Here is an 8,061-nt window from a genome sequence, read left to right as displayed (position 1 = left end):
AAAGTTAACTAGATTCTCCAAGTTTGGAATCTCATATACGTTTGTAAGACATATAATGTTCACAAAGTTAACTAGATTCTCCAAGTCTGGGATCTTATATACGTTTGTAAGACATATAATGTTCACAAAGTTAACTAGATTCTCCAAGTTTGGGATCTTATATACGTTTGTAAGACATATAATGTTATCAAAGTTAACTAGATTCTCCAAGTTTGGGATCTTATATACGTTTGTAAGACATATAATCTTCACAAAGTTAACTAGATTCTCCAAGTTTGGGATCTTATATACGTTTGTAAGACATATAATGTTCACAAAGTTAACTAGATTCTCCAAGTTTGGGATCTTATATACGTTTGTAAGACATAAAATCTTCACAAAGTTAACTTGATTCTCCAAGTCTGGGATCTCATATACGTTTGTAAGACATATAATGTTCATAAAGTTAATTAGATTCTCTAAATCTGGGATCTTATATACGTTTGTAAGACATATAATGTTCCCAAAGTTAACTAGATTCTCCAAGTCTGGGATCTCATATACGTTTGTAAGACATATAATGTTCACAAAGTTAACTTGATCCTCCAGACCTGGGGTTTTAGTATCCATCTGAGAGAATTATAAAATGACACCATAAAATGTGACACATAAAAGTATATATATAATATACATAAAACAACCACAGATTTTTATTGCCTTTTGGAGACTGGGAGAAGCTTTTTTAGTTGAAAAGTTATGTTTGATTCATATTTCTTACTCTCAGTATCAACCAATACCTTTATTGGCACGATACTTTCTTCTGACATTTACTTTGAACCAAACTGAATAGATGCAAAAACCTAATTATTCCACTTTGTTTTTTGTCGTTGTTGTTGTTGTTCAAAATTATACGAAATAGACACTAATTAGACGGTAAATTAGTTGTGTTTTATTAATGGCTACATGTACTTATTGTAGCCTTTCCTACGATCCCCGCCACAGAAGTCAGTTTCATCTTCGTTTCAGCATTCCCACCGTTATCAAAGCATCAAGAGGGTTAATTCTATCATGTTTAGTGTACTGTTGTTTTACAGGAATAAATCTGAGACTTCATCAAATGTAAAAAAAACAAAAAAACTGTAGAAACATAGTGATAAAGCTACTTATAACTAACCCTCCCCCTCCTCTGACGTAAAACTAACTTCAGCATTCCTCTTGTTTTAAGCATGAGAGTACCATCAACCTAAATTATAACCGAATCACAAAGTTTTGTATAATGGACTTAAAGTGCTATGACAAGAGTTCTTCCAAGTTTTTACTCGACCGTATCACGTTTTCTTTTATCCTCTTCACTTTAAACTAATTCTATGAGTGGGCAGACTGATGCTACTAAAACGGCCCCCCTCATGTTACATATCAAAAGTTTTCTAATGCGGTGTCTAGCGCTATAAGAACACTAAAAAAAAAAACACGTGCGTCCTGAGAAAGCTTTCAAGAATGAAGTTGCACGTTTCTTTTCTAGTTTTGGATTTTCGAGACCAGAAAACTGAATACCATTTACTTTAACTCACGTTGACCCTGTAGTCAATACCCGACCGATTTCACGCGTTGAACCAAAACAGGCTCTTCTTCTTTGCGTTATTTTCCAGCATTATGACGTCACTGTGATTGTCTTACAACAGCTACTTTTTCCCGCCTTCTATTAATTTAAGTCTAACAACATTGCAGTGTTACTTTAAATAAGACGAAATATCAGAATATTTTCTTTACTCTAATTTCAAAATACGGATACAGCAGGTGAACATACAAAAACAAATAAGTATATCGGAACTAAGTATAATTTAATTACTCGTATCCTAATACAATTTAAACTTTTCACTTGTGTTTTATGAAGAATATCTATAATTAACATCCAGGCTTTATGTCTTTACGTGAAGCTGGAGTTATTCTTTGGTCTTTAAACCTAAAACTACTTCCAGTTAAGAGATTTCCATTTCTAACCTCTGTATTCTCCCTGTTCGGGATCTTCAGAGGAACTCGTATACTAGGTTTTCCAAGATACCAATCTTCCAGAGGATTGTACTTCTGTAACAACTTCTTTAGTCTTGGCAAATTCACGTAATTGTCGTCATCGAAATGGCAAAACCATCTGCAATTTAGAAAGGAAAACTTGTAAAAATGAAAATAAAAAAATAGAGAGAAAGAAGAATTCTGGGAAAATAAAGCAAGTAGGACCTAGTTTTAAACACCTTACGTGATAAAAGACACTGACCACATCAAATATCCAAACAAGAGAGTAGCAGAAGTAAAACATTAGATGTTTAAAGCTAGATACAATCTTTTGAATTTCTTTTTTTTTCTATTACTTTCTAAAAGGGTTAATTACAATTAAAAAATAATTTCTGGGTGAAATATTTAAGTTCTGATGTTCTTTGGAATCGGAACATTTACAGCCTTCGGGCTTAGTGAAGTCGATAGCCTTTCCTCCCATGTTCTATATGTCGTTAACAATGAACGTGTGCTTGTTCATGTTCAGTCGTCTAATCTAACATCACAAAAGACAACGACCTTACTTTATTAGACGATTTTGTTTAACTTTAAAAGAAATAAGCACGAGCTTATCCAGCTACCCCTCTCCGTTTGTCCTTAACAATTAATAGTATTTTGTTGTCTCCTGGTGGATCAGCGGTTAGTTTACGGATTCACAATGCAAAAATCTAGGGTTCGAATCCCCGCGGTGGACATAGCACAGTTAGCCCATTGTGTAGCTTTGCGCTAAAAAACAAAAAAATATTTTGTTTCGACACTCTTTAGCTTCTCACACAATAAATTCCTTATATAATAACAGCTAATTAATGGGATACCATACACTTAATGTTTTTAACCATTCCCAACTTTAAAAAAAAAAAAAACACTCAAATTATAAATTCACTGAAAAAAAAAAAACGCTTAAATAAAATGTTGACCAGGGCAGCATTGTTTTATGATCTAATGAAACATGCTATTTCCCGTGCATGAAAAGAGTTTTTGTTTATTTTGTACTGCAAAACAGGGAAACCTACAAGTGTGCGAACATTCTAATAAGATGAATACAGATGAACATAAAGTTCACACAATCTGCAGAATCTTTCATTCAAAATAGGGATAAAATCACTGCTTGCAGCTCATTTATGAATTAATAATCCTAATACTCTTTCTTTCATTTTATCTCTCCGTCTCTACTAGAGCAGTAGGTACTGTTACTCGTACACGTTTATTTATTTTTTTTACAATGCTTGATCAGGCTGCCGAAATAATACAGGCTCAAAAAAACCACGAAGCCCTCACGTATATCAATAGTTGTGAGAAAAACCTAACGATGCGTAACAAACAGTAGGAAGCCACACAACGTAGGCTTGACGTAATATCGCTACCTAGTCCAAAGTGCTTCAAAGTTCAAATTACACGCATTCTTTGATAATGCGCGTGGTCTCTTCTTTCTGTGAATTTTGTTGGACTAGACGTTGAAACTTCAGAGGTCCGTTGTATTTTATTGACAAAACGCCAAAGAAAGAAAAAATGAACAGTTCTAAAAATTTAGTGAATGCAACGAGAAAACTCAGAACGAGATATTGAAGCTTCTGTGTATACTGTCAGGCGAAAATTGAAGAAGACTTTAAGGTTCGGTAGGTACTGTCGGACGAAACGTAATAAAAAAAAGACGAAGATTCAAAGGGTACTGTCAGATGAAACGTAAAAAGGATTTGAAGGTTCAGTGGATACTGTCAGACGAAACGTAAAAAAAGGACTCGAATATTTAGTAGATACTGTTAGACGAAACGTAAAAACCTTGAAGATTCAATAGACAGTAACAGACGAGAGTAAAAAAAAGAGAGAGAGATGAGGGTTCAGAAAATACTTATCAGACGAAGTATGGGAATGACCTTAAGGCTTAGTATTAAACGAACAAAGAAAATATCAGAAAGACATGAAGGTACAGGAGAAAGTGTCAGACGTAACGTCGAAAAACTTGAACGTTTAGTAAATACTGTCAGACGTAACGTCGAAAAAACTTGAACGTTTAGTAAATACTGTCAGACATAACGAAAAACAAAGATTGGAAAGTTTAGGAAATACTGTTAGACAAAACTTTGAGAAAACTTCTAGGTTCGTTAGATACTGTCATGTCCCCCGCTGGGAAAGCGGTAAGTCTGCGGATTTACTATGCTAAAATCAGGGGTTGGATTCCCCTCGGTGGACACAGCAGATAGCCCGATGTGGCTTCGCTATAAGAAAAACACGCACACAGTGTCAGACGAAACATGAACTGGCGGCAGTAGAACTGTTACCCAGAAACCTTATCACATAAGAAATACGAACGGATTTAAATTGCAGCTATAATATAAATCTGTTAGAAAATGCTAGAACTTTTGTGAAAATATTAAGCCTGTAAAAAAGAACGAACTTTCGATCAGATTCATTAAACTGGAACGCAAAATGGTAACAAATCATGTTTAAATTTTCAATGAGCACATTGACTCGTTTGTTTGGAATCAGGTCTTTACTTGACACTAGCTAACGCCCTAACATATGATTACCGGTACCGTGATGTATTATATTACAGGATTATAAGTAGTCTATAATTACCAGTACTTCTAAGCATACCCATGTGTTTAATATTATGCAGACTACTACCTGTTCCCACACCTGTGTGTGAAATGTTTATTAATACAGACGGGAATTTTCGAACTTACATGCACGTTAACAAATGACGGATCTGGTAAAAGTCGCTTACTTTACCCTACTGTTAGTTTTAAAACCGTATGTGTTTCATGATTGGCTACTTAACTTACGTTACATGACCTCATTCGAGGGGTGACCGAACTAAACATTCGGTGAGTAAAGAACTTTATGTTAGAAATTATTAAGTCATTAAGGGTCTTAACAATAAAATTTGGGCGTGTTGGTGCCCTTGACGTCTCACAACTGCTGCATTTATTAGCATAATATAAGTAGACTCTATTATAAATGCGTTATTTACGAGGCTTAAAATAAAAGCCAACCTAGAAGTTGTATTCGTGGAGATGAAAAATTGGTTTCCTTCCAGTTCCAAACTAAAGAAGATTTGTCGAATATATAAAAACAAAATATATTAATACGTTTTTAATGCCAGTTATTTGTTTTACTATTTGTTATTTTTAAGTATGTACAATATATATATATATATGTTAATATTTGGAAAGTTTGGTTTGTGTTGAATTTCGCGCAAAGCTACACGAGGGCTATCCGAACTAGCCGTCCCTAATTTAGCAGTGTAAGACTAGAGGGAATACAATTAATCAACACCACCCACTGCTAACTCTTGGGTTACTCTTTTACGACTGACTAATGGGATTGACCATCACATTATAACACCTTCACGGCTGAAAGGACAATATGTTCGGGGGATTCGAACCTGCGACCCTCAGATTGCGAGTGGAGCGCCTTAATTCACCAAGCCATGCCAGACCTGAGGAGGTTTAGAGGGTGAACTGAGCCATATGTACGCATTATAATATTTCAATAAATCAAACATGCTACTTGTGATAATTTGGAATAACTTTAAATCTAAACAAACAGAGATCAAACACAAAGAGCGTTGCACGCATACCAAAACGAATATGAGCTACACAGTGTGAACATAAGTATTATTGTAACGTCTTCTATGGTTAGACGGATTCTCTGAAATCATTTGGTCCAAATAAGGTGAAGTCCAGTTCACGTAACCGTAACTAATTGGGTTATTTCGTCTTTAAAGTTTGCTATAGGCTATTATCACTTATACATAAGTGTAGGCCGAAGTTCAGAAATAACGTTTTCACTTTCAACAGAAATTTACTCGTTAAAGGTACTAAGGCTAGCGTAAAAATAAACTTATTTGTGCAATTTCGTGGTTAGTAGATCGAGTAACTGACTATGCGCAGTAACTAACACTGACATGAATAATTCTCCATCACTGAAGAAGCTAAAAACAGACTAAATACTTCACTGATTATCATATTTATCACGCATTATTGTTTATAAATATTTTACAATGTCTTTCGATCATTTAACATTCTAGGTGTTCTAGGACAACTTTTATAAAATTTCTAAGTTTAGTGTCATTATCATATTAGTAACTCCCTCTAGTAAACAACTGAATTAAAACATTGAAAATATAGCTTGGAACAATGTGTTCTACTTTGGCAGAAGTATATTTATACATGGGTTAAGTGCTGCCAAAGCAACGCTCCAGCACTGGAAATAGCTGAGTCCCAGCACTTCAAACACTAAAAATATGTATATAAAAAGTAAGCTATCCAATTCACACCCGAAATTATGTATACATCATAACCAAATTTCCAAAGTGTCAGAGAACACTCTGGCTGTTCTTGTTCCTTTTTGTCCATGGTAGAGTTCTCCCAGACCGCCCAGCATACACTTTCTCCTAGGAGTTGGCGTCAGGCACCGTTGGACCGTTCCAGATCAAGAACAGATATCAGAGTGTTAAAATGGTAAAAAAAACTCATCTCCCACGTGGTTATTAAGATGGACGGATATTTTATTAAAACATATAATAAACTATATTTTCCAAATACAAAGTATGTTTGAAACGTACACATTCATTAAAAGGCTTTCACAACGAAGGTAGTTGTTTTTTCTCCTTTTAGTTAAACTTATTAGTAGAACAGGAAGTGTGCATAGCATTACAAAATTCAAAACTTTCAATATTATAGCACAGTTAGAAATACAGTAAATTAACAAGATACGCGTGTTTTAAAACTTGTTTTAATGTTAGTGATTTTTATATGGTACCCAGTTATTCATTTTGTTTTGTCTTGGTGCTTAATTTAAAGGTAGTTGAGGTGCATGTTTTCTCTCGTTACTATATATATGTATTCAGTTTGACGCTAATGTAAGTAGTCTCAAATAATTAGCGTTGAATATATTTAAAATGGAGTCACTTAAATGGAAATTAGGTTTTGAATATGAGATCTATACCTTCATGGTGACGTCACACGACTGGCAAATTTTGGCAAGGCTCCAACGCTATAAACTTTAGCACTACAACTGTGTATAGATACAGCAAGTGGCTGTGAATAGAATAAACATAAATTAAACTCATAGGGAGCATGCGCAAGTGCTGCAGTGTATAACACACAAGCCCCCCAGTGGCACAGCGGCATGTCTGCAGACTTATAACGCTAGAGACCGGGTTTGGATACCCGTGGTGGGCAGAGCACAGATAACCCATCGTGTAGCTTCGTACTTAACTTCAAACAAACAAAATAACACCCAAATCTAACCCATCATTCGTTGTTCTCGCGAAAAGAAATATTTGTATCCTAATATGGCAGGACATATTTCTTATTAACTACATCTAATTGAAGACAAAGACAGTAACAAGACACTTGGATAATTTCGAAAACAGCTGTTGTTACTCACTTTTTCTGACTGTCTAAAAATCTGTCCAACTCTACAGACATCTTACAGCAAAGAGCTTTCCTGTTAAACAAAGACAGAGAAAGAGAGATTAACATGTTGTTACAAACACATTGCTCCATTTTATATATCTTTTAGAAAAGTATCAGTAAACAACAATTATTTGCAACAACCTCGTTATTCGATGAGAACCTTCTATAAAGATATAACTAACAACTAACCTGTTATGAGAAGACGAACAATTGGTGTTGATTAGATGACCACCTAGCGGAAAATAAAGAAAACAAATATTTATTAGTCCGTTCAGTTTCACATACACCACAGTAAGTATAGGTGTATAATTAGGCATGGATAATCAGAGAAAAATACTGGCAGGCAGACGGACCAACTGACAAAGACACGACACATTCATTCGCAATAACTCAAAAAAGGCAGAAATATATGAAGACAGGTAGATATATATAGTAAGATCAAACGAGAATGCAGTCAGGGAAGTACACACAAATTTCAAGTGTCAACTTGTTACTAATACACATTCTTGGAACGCATTTGTTAATGTTTATAAACAACACAGAATTTCTTAATATTACCGTATTTTTCGGTGTATAAGACGCACTTTTTTACCCCAAAATTTGATGTCCA

At 34.7% G+C, this 8,061-nt stretch overlaps 1 pseudogene; it reads right to left on the bottom strand.

Annotated features, from left to right (window-relative positions):
- The window catches only part of LOC106473499, a 36,474-nt pseudogene that overhangs the window by 14,324 nt on the left and 14,089 nt on the right, over window positions 1-8,061 (bottom strand).

The sequence above is a fragment of the Limulus polyphemus genome, unplaced genomic scaffold (assembly GCF_000517525.1).
Source record: "Limulus polyphemus unplaced genomic scaffold, Limulus_polyphemus-2.1.2 Scaffold6227, whole genome shotgun sequence".
NCBI classification, from domain to species: domain Eukaryota; kingdom Metazoa; phylum Arthropoda; class Merostomata; order Xiphosura; family Limulidae; genus Limulus; species Limulus polyphemus.
This window is presented reverse-complemented; position numbering and strand designations above follow the sequence as displayed.